Consider the following 15,290-nt stretch of genomic DNA (forward strand, 5'->3'; position numbering starts at 1 on the left):
TTCATTTTCTATCACCATGTAAAGCATCCCTGATGTCTAGCTTGGCTTGAAGTATTTGTTGTTTCATGGTTTTCGTGGGACAAGAGTTCAGGACCACCCTAGCTAAGTGGCTCTGAGTGAGAATCTTCCCAGTGGTCACAATCAAGACATAAGCTCCTGTCCTCTGCTCCACTGGGGCAAGAACCACTGCTCCTGCTCAGGTGGCTTAGGAGCCTCTGTTCCTTGCTCATTGCTGGCAGGAGGCCTCTGGTCACCCTGTGGGCTCTGTACAGGGCTCCTGAATGTCCCTATGGCATAGGGCTGGCCTCCCCAGAGCGCATGGCTCAAGCAAAAAAGCCAAGAGGAAACCCAACAGCCTTGTGTCAGAAACAGACTCCATCACTTCCAACAGCCTCCTTGTGAGTCACCAATCCAGCTCACAATTTGTAGGGTGGAATTCCACCTTCAGGGAAAGGTGGACAAAAGATCAGGGAACAGGTTTTATTTTTATTTTATTTTTTAGAGTGCTGGGGATGGAACCCAGGGCCTCATACATGCTAGGCAAGTTCTCTGCTGCTGAACTGCACCCCTAACTTAAAACCACTGTATTCCGGGGCTGGGGGTTTAGCTCAGCGGCATAAGTGCCTGCCTTGAAAGCAGGCAGTCGTGAGTTCGATCCCTGGTACCAATAAAAAGGAAAAAGACAAAAAAACAAACAAACAAACAAACAAACAAACAAAAAACACTGTATTCCAAAGGCCATTTGGTGGAAAGAGTAGTTTTCAAACTTTAGAATGTTACAACCTAATAAATTACCCATTCAGTCTGAGGAAGTATACAAGCCTTGGATTATTTCATTTTGCTAAGTAAGAACATTTAAAAAAATAACTATGTTCTATTCACATTCATCATTGCCTAGTGAAACAAATGCTAATTCCAGCCCCTAAAGCGTACCATCTCAGAATAAATGACCATCTTTTACTACCTGGGGAGTTGAGGCAAGAGGCCTGCAAGTTCAAGGCCAGCCTGGACAACTTCATGAGACCCTGTCTCAGAATCTTTATAGGGACTGGGGCTGTAGCTCAGTGACAGAGCGCTTACTCACCGCGTTTGAGGCTCCAGCTTCAGTTCCCCCAGCACTGAAAAAAGAGGGTAGGGGAAGCCATTCTTTAATCAAAAAATTGTATTATATGTTTTCATTGACCAAAGCACCCAGGGACTGCCTCATTCTGTGGGGTGTCCAGCAGCACGCATAGCCTTTACCCACGGGGATACCAAGCATGCACCTCAGTTGCAACAATCAAAAATGTCTCCAGAGGTCCCCAGCTGTCCTTTGGGGGACAAAAATCACCTGCAGTTGTGAATGCCCAGAAAAGGTACAATGTCCACAATTCAGAATTCCAGGGAAGAGCAGTGTCCTCCATGCCATCGGACTCCCAGCTGTCCCACCTGGACAGGCCAGTACTAGAGATGATTGTTGCCAACACCCAAGCGCGTATATGTGTGTTTTATTTTGCTTTGCTTTATTTTACCACAAATAAATAGTAACGTACTATAGACACTGCTTCACCTTCTTCTTTTCCCTTAATATATTTTGGAAATCAGGCTGCATTCACGCCCGAAGAGCTTCCTCGCTCCTTGCAAGCCAGCCTCACGTCTTCTTCCCAGGAAGTTGCTGGTCTCCTGCTGTTGAGTACTGAGCAGCTTCTGCACTTCGGCGGTCGCCCTCAGTGCTGGAACGAGTGGCCTGTGCGCAGCTGCTCTGGACTCTGCCTGCAAGGCAGGCCAGGAATCCGCATTCTCAGCCCGCCACTGCCACAGCCCCCGTTGTCACTGCCCAGTCCTTACAGCAGCTGCCAGACTGGGCTCCTTGCTTCCTCCCTGGGTCTCTTGCAGGTTCTTCTCAACCCAGTGGCCAGAGGAGAATCATCCAACTACCAGTCCGACCTGTCACTTCATCACCAAGCCCTCCCAAGGCCTCCCAGCACATGGTGAGTACAAGCTGAAGTCCTTGGTGTGGTTTGCAAGGCCACAGTTCACCGTCTCCTGCTTTCACCATTCTGCTCCAGTGTGGTTGCCTCTTCCCTGGTCCTCAAACATGCTCGCCACAGGCCCTAATGATGCTACCCGCTTCCCATCTCTGCCATCCCAGATTGCCTGTCTTAAGCTCATCTTTCCCTTCCATGATGCTTGTCAATTTTCTGATGTGCAAAGCACACTTCCACCCCAGGACCTTTGCTCTAGCTATTTCCTCTATTTGGACCATCTATTCCAGGCCAGTCACGTGACTCTCAGCCTCACCTCTTTGGTCACTTCAATAACCCTTTTATCTCATGACTCTACTTAAAATAGCAACTATATACAGTCACACTCCATCTCCTTGTTTGATTTATTCTTATTCATTGCACTTATGTATTTATTTTGTTTATTATTTATCTCTGTCTCACAGAATATAATTCCATGAACACAGGATTTTTATTAGTTTTTCTCACAGTTGTGCTTCCGAGGAATAGAAATACATCTGGTATATAGCAAGTGCTCAATAAATAATTTGTTAAATATTGAGCCAAAAAAAAAAAAATACCCAAATGTCAGTTCAAACGGAACTCACTTCATATTGTGTGTGGACTTCTCTAAAGAAATATCCTGGAAAGTCAAGTTGTTGATAAAAGGGTTTGCGAGCTTTCTATGGGTCTTTTTTTCTCCCCTCAATACTAGGGATTGAATCCCGGACCTTTCCACTTAGCTACACTCCCATCCCTTTTTGATTCTTTGTTTTTTAACACAGGGTCTCATAACATAGTTCAAGCTGACCTTGAACTCACTATGTAATCCAGCCTGGGCTCAAGCCCACAGTGACCCCTGCCGAGCACAGGTATCACAGGGATGCACCGTTCCCCCACCTCCTTTTTCATTCTTGCATTTCCAGACAGGGTCTTACTAAGCTACCCAGGGAAGACTTGAACTCATCACTTCTCCTGCCTTAGCCTCCCAGAGTTCTGGGCTTCTGGGGCTGCAGGTCTGACTGCTGTCACACCAAGGTCCCCTGTCACAGTGCATATCCCGCCAGCAATCAGAACAGCCATGAAAACCTGCTTACGTGATCCTTATTTTTCTCATTCTCTGACATGAGCTGGAGAAACCTCCATCAGAGGCTCACAGACATCTTGGGCCACACTGATGCTCACAACCCCCAGAAAGCGCTACCAGTGCCATTCCACAGATCAGCACAGAGATCCGGATTCCTGCTGCTTGCCAAGGCCCTACCGCATGTCAGCAGCTCAGCAAGAGCCCTGGTCCCTCCTTAAGCACTCACGAGCATCACCACAGGGGGCCAGAGGCCCTCTGGGAATGGTTTAGGCTCAGAAGAATTCCAGGCCTCCTGGCTGCACTCTCCACCCATCTGTAGGTCGCTAAACAAACTCAGCCTGGCACCTTCTGCTTCTCAGTCTTGAATATGTGATTGTGTGATACTTGAATGTGTGATTCTGAGATCAGTGAGGACACCTCTTTTGCCTCCCTTTTATCTACCTCCCTCCTTTTTTCTCTTTGCCTTCTACGTGCATTTATTGAGCACCGACTCTGCTCGGTGCGGGGGTAACAGTTGGACCAGTCCTAGTCAGGGGCAGTGATGGTGAACCTTTCAGAGTGTTCAATGATACAAACAGCTCGCTGCAGCTCGTGGGCCATGGGTTCGCCACCACTGGTATAGGGGGGTTCACACTCACTCAGATTCAGGCAGGGGCTTCAGAGAACCCCTGGACACATACACAGACTGTGTCCTGCATGTCCCCTGGATGGTCACTGCATGCTCTTTTCCCTGTCCTCACAAAACACTGCCAGGAAGGTGCTGCATTCCTATTCGGAGACGGAGTAAACAAGAGCAGAACACCGACGGGACTGTCCAAGCTCCTGCTGCTCCTTCTTTTGTAGGCTTGTCTCCTGTTCTAGTTTGCATGGATTTTAACGCAAATCTGTCTGATTTCACTAGATAACACCCTCTGTCAAAAGGATCAAGCATGGTTATTTACTCAGTAGCCTGGAAAGCACAGAGTTTAAGAGACCTGTGTAGGGAGCCAGCACACCAGAAGTCAAAATCCCGAGTCCTCCACAGTTACTGGTCGGGAGGTCTCCCCTCCACACCTCTGGGCCCCATCCGCAGAGCACTGTGAATGCACTTGGGCAACAGCTCTGGAAGGGCCAGGAAAGGCGACATATGCAGGGTTAGATCCAGTCTTTATGTGACGTTCGATGGGCTTAGTCACGTTCCTCACTGTAGGAACAAAATACCAGACACAACTAAGAAGTGTTGGCTCCTATTTTAGACATTTCAGGCCATGCATGGTAGGAGACATGGAAAGGCCTGGGCAGAGAAAAACTGCTTAGCTCATGGCAGAGAGGAAGCAGAGCATCAAAGGGAGAGCCAGGGACAGGAGATACACCCCTCTGGTCACACCCATAGTGACCCATCTCTCCCGACCAGGCCCCACCTCCTAACCCCAGTCAGCTGTAAACTCCTACAACCCAGTTACCTTCAGGGTCCTGCCTATGATTGCTTGAGGCTTAGGGGGACATCTACATATAAACCAGCACGTTGACATTTTGTTCACCATGAGTTTTGGCATCACTTTTCATTCTTTTAAAAGACTGCAGTAAAATAGTCTTCATTCTGATGTAGAATTTCCCACATCTCCTGGAATCTTGCATATTTCAATATCTGGGAATGCAACCTTGAGCAAAACCGATCTTTGCTTCCTTCAAGAGATACATCTTTGTGGAAGGAGCTGCCAATACAAAGCACAGAAAAATAAAGATGGTAAAAAAGACTGAAAGAGAAGAGAGAAATGGGACTAAAAATAGTACACATCACTCATAAGTTGGTGTAAAGATGAAAAGAATGACCCATGCCAAGGATCTGGTGCAGAGGCTGGCACTGTAAATGCTACAGAAAGATGGGCCATGGGCGAGATTTCTGTGTGAGGTTGGCACAGGGGCACGGACTCCGAGCTCTGCCCACCTCCCGAGAGCTTTCGCTTGGAACAGCATTTCCTCAGCTGTTTGGACTCAGAAGGGGCGCGTTCCTTAAAGCCTGTGTGGCAGGACCCCCTGAAAAATCTGATGAAACCTTCAGACTTCTCAGAATAACACTTCTGGGTAAAATAAACTCCATACGTTTACAAAGGAAATCTACTCCGCCAAAATGCCATTACCAAAATATTTTAAAATATGTGATATAGTAATATATGTGCTTCTTTTTAATAAATAACAAAATCTAGCAGTGGGTCTAATAACTACAATAATTTTAAAGTAGCAAAGAGCACAAATGCTATTTTCCAGATACCTATAACAGCCATAATGAAAAGCCACAAGATCTGTGATTTTTGTGTGTGTGACAACATTGCTGGAACTGCTAATGCTATTATGATTTGTTGTCTATTAATAACTAAATCGAGTGCTATATTGCAGCTACAGATCAATCAAAATATTTTTCCTACTGTTCCCAAGTTAATTGAACCAGATTAAGAATTTATACATTAGAGCCCTTTAAAATCTATTTCATGAGTCGTAACTAGCACTTTTTTTTTTTTTTCAGTACTGGGACTGCACACAGAACCTTTGCACTGAGCTACATCCTAAGGCCTTTTTTTATTTTTCACTTTGAGACAGGGTCTTGATATATCACTGAGATGCCCAGGCTGGGCTTGAACTTCCCATCCCTCTGCTTCGGCCTCCCAGAGTGCTGGGATTACAGGTGTGTACCACCATGCCCAGTGTGGACTAGCACTTTTTAAATGAAAGACAAAAAAAGTGGAACAGAATAGGAACCAACATGCATCGCTCATAAGAAGGTAAGAATCACGAAACTGTCGCTACAGTTGAGTGTTGGCGCATGCGCACGCATGCATGTTGCGTATCTATGATGCATGATCTTTATTCCCACAGCTCACACTCAAAAATATCTGAGAAACAATAGTGTAGGGGACACCAGACCCGGCTCAGCCCCTGACACATCACAGATATCTGTGAACATCTCTGTTCCCCTCCAACTGCTATCAGCCCATCCTCTCGCCCTAGCCAAGTGTCACATAAGACTCAGGCTCAAAAAAGCCTACGCTGTCAGGCACTGCACAGCTGCCCCCACCCTCCCCACGCGGGGAGAGGAGCAGGTGCAGCAATGCCGGTGCCCTGAGCTCATGGCCTGATTGGGGACCTGCCCCTGCGGCTGACCACATGGCCCTACAGCAAATATTTGGAGAGCTGTTTGTGCAGAGCCAGCTGGTGGCACGTCTGGAGGTGCCAGGCTGCAAAGGTCTGGGCTAACGAAACTGCTTCTGTTGAGCCGCTGGAGGGATCTAAGACCAGGCTGCTAGTCCATGCTTTTCCTGTCTGCATGTGTGCTCCTACTCCATTCCGGCCCCTGGAGTGGATTGTTGTGAGAGGCTGGAATAACAAAGCCAAAACGTCTCCCAGGTGGAAAAGACTTCGGTGCTGCAGGCGGGAGGTGGAGAACAAATGATCCCTTGCCAGCCGTGTGGGCAATGAGCCCCATGCTAATATACAAGGAATTGCAAAGAGGAGGAGATGGCTTTGGGGTGGGCGTGGCGTAGATTCCAACTGCAGCTCCGCCTAGCAGCTCAGGACAGAAAATTTGGAATGTGAAACATCTGTGTTCAAATTCTGGCTACATTTCTTCCTTGCCATGTGACCTAAAGAAGTCATTTTCCTTCCCTGAATCTTGGGTATCTTCTTCTTCATAAAATGGAAAAATAATAGCTTCTGTCTCGGGTACTGCTGGGAGATGCGACGAAAAGATAGGCCATGTTTAGCCCAAGAATGGACACAGGGTGGGTGCCCAATCATGGTGTCTTGTCATTGCCCTCCGTATTAGTTCCACCAATGCACGGAGCATAGCACGTTCTTTAATAGGGATTATTACCCTGCCTGAGCACCTCATGATGCCAGCGATCACAGGGAAAGTAAAAATGTACTTGTTAACATTTACTGAGCGTGGACTGTGTGCCAGGCACCGCTCCGAGCTCTTCAAATATATTTGCTAATTAATTCATAGCAACAACCTCATGCAATACAAACTAGGAAGTCATCATCATGAGATTATCAACAGCAGCAGCCCCATGAAATCACCCTCGCCTTAGCTTACAGATGGGGACTACATTAGTGATCTATCACTGCATAACAAACTACCTCGCCACTCAGCAGCTTGAAATAACAATAAACATTTAGCATCACACACAGCTGCTATTGCTCAGGATTTGGGACTGTTTTAACTGGATGGTGCCGGCAGGATTTGCTGTTTTCTAACAGGCTTATTCTACACTGAGCAGAGTCCTTGAGCTCCATTCATGTTGTAGCATGTGTTTGAATTTTCTTCTTTTTAAAGACTGAATATATTCCATGGTCTTAACATAATTTTATTGTCTTTTTTGTTTACTTTTGTCTTTTTGAGACAGGGTCTCACTATGTGGTTCAGGCTGGCCTTGAACTCACTATGTAGCCCAGGCTGGCCTCAAATTTGTGGTGATCATCCTGCCTCAGCCTCCTGAGTGCTGGGATTACAGGTGTGTGCTACCACACTGCACAAATTATTTTCAAAACATCCCACCAGTCACCCCGAAGTGCCTTGCTCCCTGTGGAAGGGGTCCACACATACGAGTGAACACCAGGAAAGGAGAAAAAGGAGACTCACTGGGGACCATCCTGGAAGCTGGCAACCACCCAACTGAGCCTGAGAGGCTTAGTAACTTCCCTCAGGTCACACGGCAGGTAAGCGACAGACCCGGAGCCCAAGACTCAGAAGCACTGTGTACAGGGCATGGCTTCCCCTGGCAAGGAAGAGACATGGAGTAGGGTGGAGATTCTGGACACAGGTCAGGAGGCCCAGGCTGGGGTCTCCCCCTCGATGCTGATTCTCCTCAGCAGGGCACCATCCTCAAAACTATAAGTGCACAAAATTCCCTGCTGCCTCGTGCTGAGGTCACAAGCATTATTTCAAATGCTAACTGTGCAGAGGGTGAAGATATTAAAAATTCTTAAGCTGCATGGTTAGGTTAAAAAACAAATGCCAGATGCAGCAAAGACACTGCATCTTCCCGAGGCTTCTCCCATGTCTCCCACAACGTGAGGCTGGATCAGCTACCCCTTTGGGCTGCTGCAGCCCCCAGAGCCCCCCCCCCCCCAGCTCCACCATCCAGGGCCCCAGGCTTTGACTTCCTGTGGCTCCCATGAGTTGGTTAACCCCGAAGAAGTGGGAGCCAGCTGACGGGCTCAGATCGTGGCTTCTCTATTTATGTCCTAGCTTTGTGATTTGGGGCAAGTTACTTCACCTCTGTGCTTGGTGAACTAATATGAAGAACGGGCTGTCGTGAGGATTAAATGGGCTGTCTTTTATGAAATCCTGTCACAGTCAATAAACACTGCACTTGGCAGGAACTGCATGCAGGCAGCACCCGGCCCGGGGCCTCACGAGGGGCAGGCACTCAGAAAGGGTTCACTGAGTGGATCCAGGCATTTGTTCCACAAATATTTATCTAACACCTTCTCTGTGCCAGATCCCAGCAAGACAAAGGGTGCAGTCTGTGCTCTCATGGGGTTTATATTCTCTTGGTGAAGACAGCCGATGAATAAATAGGAAAATAAGCCAACAGGAGAGCGAGCGACTGCTGGGTACTAAGAAAATGGAAGAAATCAGGTGGCAAGAAAGAGCGCCTGGGAGTGGCACTTTGGGAGACAATCAGGGAAGACCTCCAGGAAGAGGCAGCTGTGCGATGACTCAGGGGACAGGAGGGAGCTCACTACAGGAAGAGCTGGGGAGCAGCCTTTCGGGCAGAGGGCACAATGTGCTCCTGGGGGAGGCCAGTTCGGCTGCCAGGCTGATGAAGGAGAGGAGGGGTGGCAGGAGGTGGGGGTGGCTGCTGAGCCCAACACACAGCACCTCACAGCCTGAGTTTACTCTGAGGACAGAGAACAGGCAGCAGAGCATTTAAGCCAGAGAGCCCACAGTCCCAGCCCAAAGCACGAAGCGTCTGCTCATCAAAGCAGCGCCAGTTCTCAGCAAGCGACTCAGCCTGGAGTCACTGTCATCCATCCTTGTCTCTGCCTCTTCTCAAGTAAGACTCGAGGCCCCATTAATATAAATGAGGCCCTTTGGTGACTTGATTGCCAAATGAGTCCAGACAGTCAAGATCTCAATTCCAGGAAAAGTGAAATTTATATAATGAACATCAAAAGAGAAGCCGGGCAAGTGGCTGCTTAAGTGCCAGCTTCCTGGGTGAGTGAGCCAGGCCTGTGCGTCTGAGAGAAGATGGATGAAGATGTCACCAAAGGCTGTGGCAGCCTGTGGCCAGCAGGGAGGCCAGGAACCCCCAGCCCACCTTCTCCCCACAGGGAAAAACAGGGACTCTGACCCTTGGTTGTCACTGCTACCCACCTCCCCTGCATGGATGACCTCATCTAACCCTTCTGCCCATGGAACAGGCCAGGCCCTGCGCTGTCCATCATTCTAGAGGATGAAACTGAGGCTTTGATGGGTTACATGTCTGACCAAAGTCACAAGGTGAGCCGGTGGCTGGCAGCAAACACAGATCTATCCACCACTCCCCTCACAGAGCCGCTGGCCCAGACCCCAGACAATGGAGACTGAAAGCAGAAAGGTCCAGGGGCCCGGCAGACCCACACTCAGCCTCAAGCACAATTCTCCTATAACCATAGCCCCTTGCCACAGGACTCATCTCAGAGTTAAAGAAGATAAAAGATGCCAAGCATGGGATCAGCTGACTTGTGTGTGGGGGGGGTGTCTATTTACTGGTCCAGAAAGTCTTACAATGATACTGAAAGTCTTACAGTCTTACTGATACGATGTTTGTCTGGATCCAAGATGTTTTAAAGACGTCATAAGGGCTCAATTTTTCCCTTTCTCCATGTAGTGGACCCTCATTTGTGTTCCGTCATTCTTCCAATTAGAAATATTAGCAAAAAGAAATCTGTTTCTCAATAGGGCAGCAAAAGTCCCAGATTTACTCTGATTGGATCAAGGTGGGTCACGTGTTCATCCCACAGCCAATCACTGTATCTATAGGTATAAACTCTGCTGATTGGGCCACCGGGGTCACAAGAACACCCTTGTAGCCTGCGGAGGGGTGCCGAAAGTCCACACTGAACCAGTTGGACTGGGAGAGGGAGGGGTGAGGCTCCTAGAGGAAAACTGGGGTGCTGTTATCAGAAAATAAAGGATGCTTGCCAGGCCAGTGTGAACGCCAGATGGCGTTCCTGGCACCCCAGTAGGCCCTACATAAACAGATGTTCATTTGAATGAACTAACGTCTATCCAGAGAAGGTGGTAAGGATCAAGTGGAATAATGTATGCTCCGTCCCTGGCACACAGTCAGCACTGAGTAAATCTTGTCTTAAAGGAACTAAACGTGCTCCGACTGGGTTTGGCTTTGGTCATGGGCTAACGCGGACAGGCTTGGGATGGAGTCAGGAGGGGAGGCAGGCACCCTTGCCGCAGCCAGGCCTTCTTCAAGTTCCTTCCCCCTGCCGGACAGTGCCAGGGTAGGAGTGCGAGGCACTCACCTCAAATACACAACGTGAAAGGGCACCAAAAAACTAAGTCAACAGGAAGGCTAATATTTTAATGCCATGAAACATCAACATTTTAAAGACACTATTATAATCTAGTTGCACGTCACTGTCTACACTTCCAGACTCGAACACACAGAAACATGTTTCCCAGGTATATTTACACACTTACACATAGGCACAGATCACTGCATTTCACAGCTCCAGGAGGTCTCATTGCATTAAGCTGTGTGCACACCCCAAGTGGCAAAACACAGCACCCTAGTATATGAACAAACACACACATTCATCACCACTCATCTGCCAATGCCACCCATAGGCCATCAGATATGTGTCACATCATCCCTATAGGCACACAAGACATACAATTGCAGGATATAGTCCTATCTGCCACATTACTGCCTCAGGGCCTTTGCACCTGGCCATTCCCTCTCCCTGGACTGTTCTTGCCAAAAACAACAACAAAAAAAACTATGCAATTTCTTCTTCCATCTCCTTCAAATTGAGCTTAAAAGTCACCTTCTCAGCGAGGCCTTCCCTGACACCTTGTGTCCCTACCACACTTTAAAAAATTACAATGTAGTCCCACACACAGGCACCATCAGTATATTCTTCCCTGCTTCATTTTTCTCCGCTGCACTTGGTGCCATCTGACCTATGTTCCTTTTTATCATCTGTAACATTTATCTACCCCAGCTGAGCAGCTGGGGATTTCGTCTGCTTTGTTGACTGCTGTGTTCCTAGCTTTGAGAACAGTGTCTAGCACATAATAAGTGTTCAATAAACATTTGTCAAATTAACTAATGAAAGAAGCCAGGAAGTGGGGAGGGTCCCTGAGAATGAAATTTCCCCCTACCCCAGCCAGAAGGTACCCTAAAGTCAAAATGTACGTTGATTTCAAGAACTAATTTAAAAGTAAGGAAAAACGCAAGGTGTATTCTGAGTGCTGTGAAAGTATCATCTCATTTAATCCTCCCAACAACACTGGGAGGTACTGTTACTGTTCATCCTCACTTTACTTGGGAGGGACCTAAGGTACTGACAGTTTAACTCGCTCAAGATGACACAGCATCCAAGTAAAAGAACCAATTGAACGCAGGCCTGACTCCACGCAGCTCAGACCACACCCACACGCGTGCGCACATGTACACGCACACCACATGCCCTCATAAGTAGCTGCATTAGGCCCGTTCAATCCTCTGATGACATGGAAGACTGAGAATTCCTAGCCGGGCAGGGTGACACATACCTGTAGTCCCCGAACTATGGAAGGCTGAGGCAGGAGAATCGTAAGTTGAAGCCCCGCTTGGGCAACTCAGTGATTGAATGAGATCCTGTCTCAAAATAAAAAAATTAAAATGGAAAAAAAAGAAGGGTTGGGGGTCTAGTTCAGGGTGAAGGCCCTGGATTCAGTCCCCAGTGCTAGATTAAAAAAGAAAAAGAAAAAAATTAGAATCCTCTTTCCCTGCCATGGGTGTACGCTGTCCCTCCCTTCGCCAGTGCCCTGTCCCTACCATTGTCCTCACACATCCCAGCCAAGCACAGACCTGTGCTTGACGCAGGAAGCTGTAGGCTGCCCGGTTGTCATGGCAATGGCCGCCAGTTCCTGTAAACAGTCTCCTTCCGCTGCCTGGCTGCCCGACTGGCTGACTCCATTCTCAGAAGCTGTTCCCAGGTCTCATCCTGCTCTTGACCCCTTCTGGGTGGCTGGCAAGCTGATGGCACCCTGCTTCTCACCTCAGGGAGGTCCCCACCTCCTCATGGCTGCCTCTTGGCTCTGGGACTGCCCCTTCTCATGACTCAGGTCTCTTGGCCCTGCTTTATAGGGGGTCATGAGGAGTTAATGAGTTCCTTCCTTTCTTCCCTCCTTTTCTTTCTTCATTCAACAAATAATTAAGAGACAGCTACTAAGTGCCAGTCAGTAGTCTAGCTGCTGGAGAAATAGCAGTGACAAGACATATCTCTGCAGGGCACCCATTCTGATGGTCGGGGGAGACCATATCCTCTGGGAGACAGACAACAAATTCTGGGAAGAAAATAATATAAGGAAATGTGTATGAATAAGTCATGAGCTATTTTTCTTAAGGTGGGTAGGGAAAACCTCTGAGAGCTGGACCAGAATGGACAGATAGGCAAAGTTAAAGGGAAAGTAGCCTAGAAAACAAGTACAGTATGTACAAAGGTCCTGAGGCAGGAATGACTTGGCCTATTCAAGAACAAAAGGCTTTTCCCTCAAAATGGTATTTATAATTCTAGGAGATCATGCTTAAGGTGTGAACTCTGGTAGGACAGGTAAAGGCAGGGAAAGCAAAGACTGACCAGACATGTTGCTCTAGATGGCAGGAGATAGCCTCACAGCCACTTACTGCAGGTCCAGCTTGCAGCTCCTGGAGGGTTGGCCCTCAGACTTGTGCAAGTTATAACACCAGAAGTGAGCAAAAGTGTAACAGGAATAATGCCACATGTCTAGATGCTTTTCACACAGGAACCAGTTCAATCTTTACGGCCCCGAGAGGTTACTGTCATCACCACCGGTTCATGTCACCGAGGGAAAACAAAGGCAAACAGCTGTGACTGCTGAAGGACCCTCCCACCCCCCACCCGGCTGTGAAGCCCGTGCCCCTGGCCATCAGAATGGGTGCCCTGCAGAGGAACAGAAGGCCTTGGCTCAGAGCCTCTAGGACTGGTGGGGACAGCAGGCACGTGTGGCAGCACGTGAGAGCCCAGGCTCACAACAGCAAGATGCTCTCAGTCTCCAAAACCAGCCGGGCTTTTATGTGGACTCTCCCAGTTTCAAACGTAGACCTGACTGTTATGTTCACTCTCCAGCAGTCACTTAAAACCAGCATCCTTTCAGACCCCAAGGAGGGGTGAGCTGCAAAATCTGCAGGACCAAACACAAATGCAGGGTCACTTGTTCCAAAATCAAAAGTTTCCACCTTAACACTGAACCAAGTGCAGGACGCTCCCCTAGGCGGGCACCTGTAGGAGGCGGGCGCAGCCTCTCACGCGGGCACTCCTCAGTGCTTGTTGAATCAAATGGGAGGAAGAGTAATGGGAGGAAGGTGAATATGCACTTGGCACTCGCTGGCATCAGACATAGCTTCGGAAACCGGCTAACACTGTCAGAGCACCCACCAAGGGCAGGCACTATAGGCCTGGATGCCCTTGCGCCTGTGCTGTTAGGATCCTGGCATTCCAGAGGCTGGAGGAGCCCTTACAGAGCGACACTGTTCTGATGCGGGAACTTGAGGCTCAGTTTCCCTTTGGAGCATCCAGCAAGGTGACAGGAGACATGGCCTTTGCAGCCAGGAAACTCGGGCTTTGGGAAGTGTGGTCTTTAGGTATCTGCTGATAGTGGAGAAAACTGGCCTGGGTCGCAAGGGAGAGAAGGAGGGGACCAGAGAGAGCGCAAGGCGAGAAGGATTCTCCTTGGGCTTTTTCCCCAGCGGGCTGTGCTCAGGTGTCTCCAGGAGCCTGTGGGATTTGGGGAGGCCACCACACCCTGCGGAAGGGCCTGTGGCATTTCTGAATCACGGCGCCATCCGCCCCAGCATGGCTCCTCTCTGGGAATCCAATTACTAAATGTAGCCAAATTCTTTAAAAATGTCTTTCCTCTTATGTAATGCAGTAGTGACAAACGCCAACCAGATGGTGCCATGACAAGCTTTATGAAAGTTGATTAGGAGCTCATCTTTCAGAATTAACGTATGGGCATTTAAACGAGCTTTAGCCAGCCCCAAATCCAACCAAGAATCCAGATGGGCCGAAGCGCTGGAGGGACTGGCCGGCTCACTGCCTCCCCTGCCAGGCTTTGCCGGGAAGGTTCGGGACAGGTTACTGGCACAGGTCAGGCTGACTGGCGAGCAATGGTCAGAAGACACCCGGATTGGACCCAATAAAGAACCCTGGGGCCACTCCCAAAGACCCAAGAAGTGCAGCCTCCTCAATCCCCAGAGCAAGACATTGCTATTAATTCTTTACACTGTCTTTAAGAGAGTGGAGTGTCCCTGCCTGCATCCCGGGAGGCAGGTTAGTCACAAATTGTGTCAGCTGCCACCAGTGAGCTGCTTCACCCCCCAGTCTTCCTTCCTCGGTGTTCAGGGATGAGATCATTTCATTTGGAGCCAATTATAGATGGAGAATGCCGGGGATGTGCAAAGAATCCTCCTCAGAGCCGGTCCCTCCCGCTGTCACAGGCTGTACCCTGCGGAATGGGCAGGAACAGGGGGCTGGATGTCCAGTCCTAGGTTCATCCCCAGGGCAGCAGAAGGGCCATGCATTCCCAAGCCCCAGCTCAGACTTGTCGTGCTCGGGTGCTCGGCCACTAGCCGGATGCAGTCTATTGGCCTCAGAAGCTCAGAGCCGAATGAGTCCTTGGAGATCAGCCCTATTCAGAAAGGGAAACTGAGGCTTAGAGGAAGGGGCCTACTCAAGACCATGCAGCAAACCAGGCACTCGGGCACATGCCTATAATCGCAGCACTCCACCCTGGGCCACTGAGCAAGACTGTGTTTCAAGATGAAAACCAAACAGGGGGGCCAGCAATGGAGCACAATGCAAATACCCTGGCTTTAGCCCTTGGTACTACTTTTTTAAAAATCACACAGCAGCTAGGCATGGTGGTGCCCACCTGCAATCCTAGCACTTGAGAAGCTGAGGTAGCAGGATCGCCACAAGTTCAAGGCCAGCCTTGAATAACAAGACCCTGTCTC

The 15,290-nt window shown here is 49.0% G+C and overlaps 1 long non-coding RNA gene across 2 annotated transcripts; it reads right to left on the minus strand.

The window, feature by feature from the left end:
* Positions 1 to 709: 709 nt before the first annotated feature.
* LOC134475981 (uncharacterized) lies at positions 710 to 12,440 on the minus strand. 2 transcript variants are annotated; one of them, XR_010047347.1, is made up of 3 exons: positions 11,825 to 12,440; positions 4,512 to 4,763; positions 710 to 4,252 (listed from the first exon to the last, which is right to left on the minus strand). It is a non-coding gene; the product is annotated as an uncharacterized LOC134475981 (long non-coding RNA). The 2 variants fall into 2 exon arrangements; XR_010047346.1 differs by having other exon boundaries at positions 710 to 4,763.
* Between the last annotated feature and the right edge of the window lie 2,850 nt (positions 12,441 to 15,290).

This window comes from Cavia porcellus, unplaced genomic scaffold, assembly GCF_034190915.1.
Source record: "Cavia porcellus strain 051 isolate PalLab524CR breed Dunkin Hartley unplaced genomic scaffold, mCavPor4.1 scaffold_5, whole genome shotgun sequence".
Taxonomy (NCBI): Eukaryota; Metazoa; Chordata; class Mammalia; order Rodentia; family Caviidae; genus Cavia; species Cavia porcellus.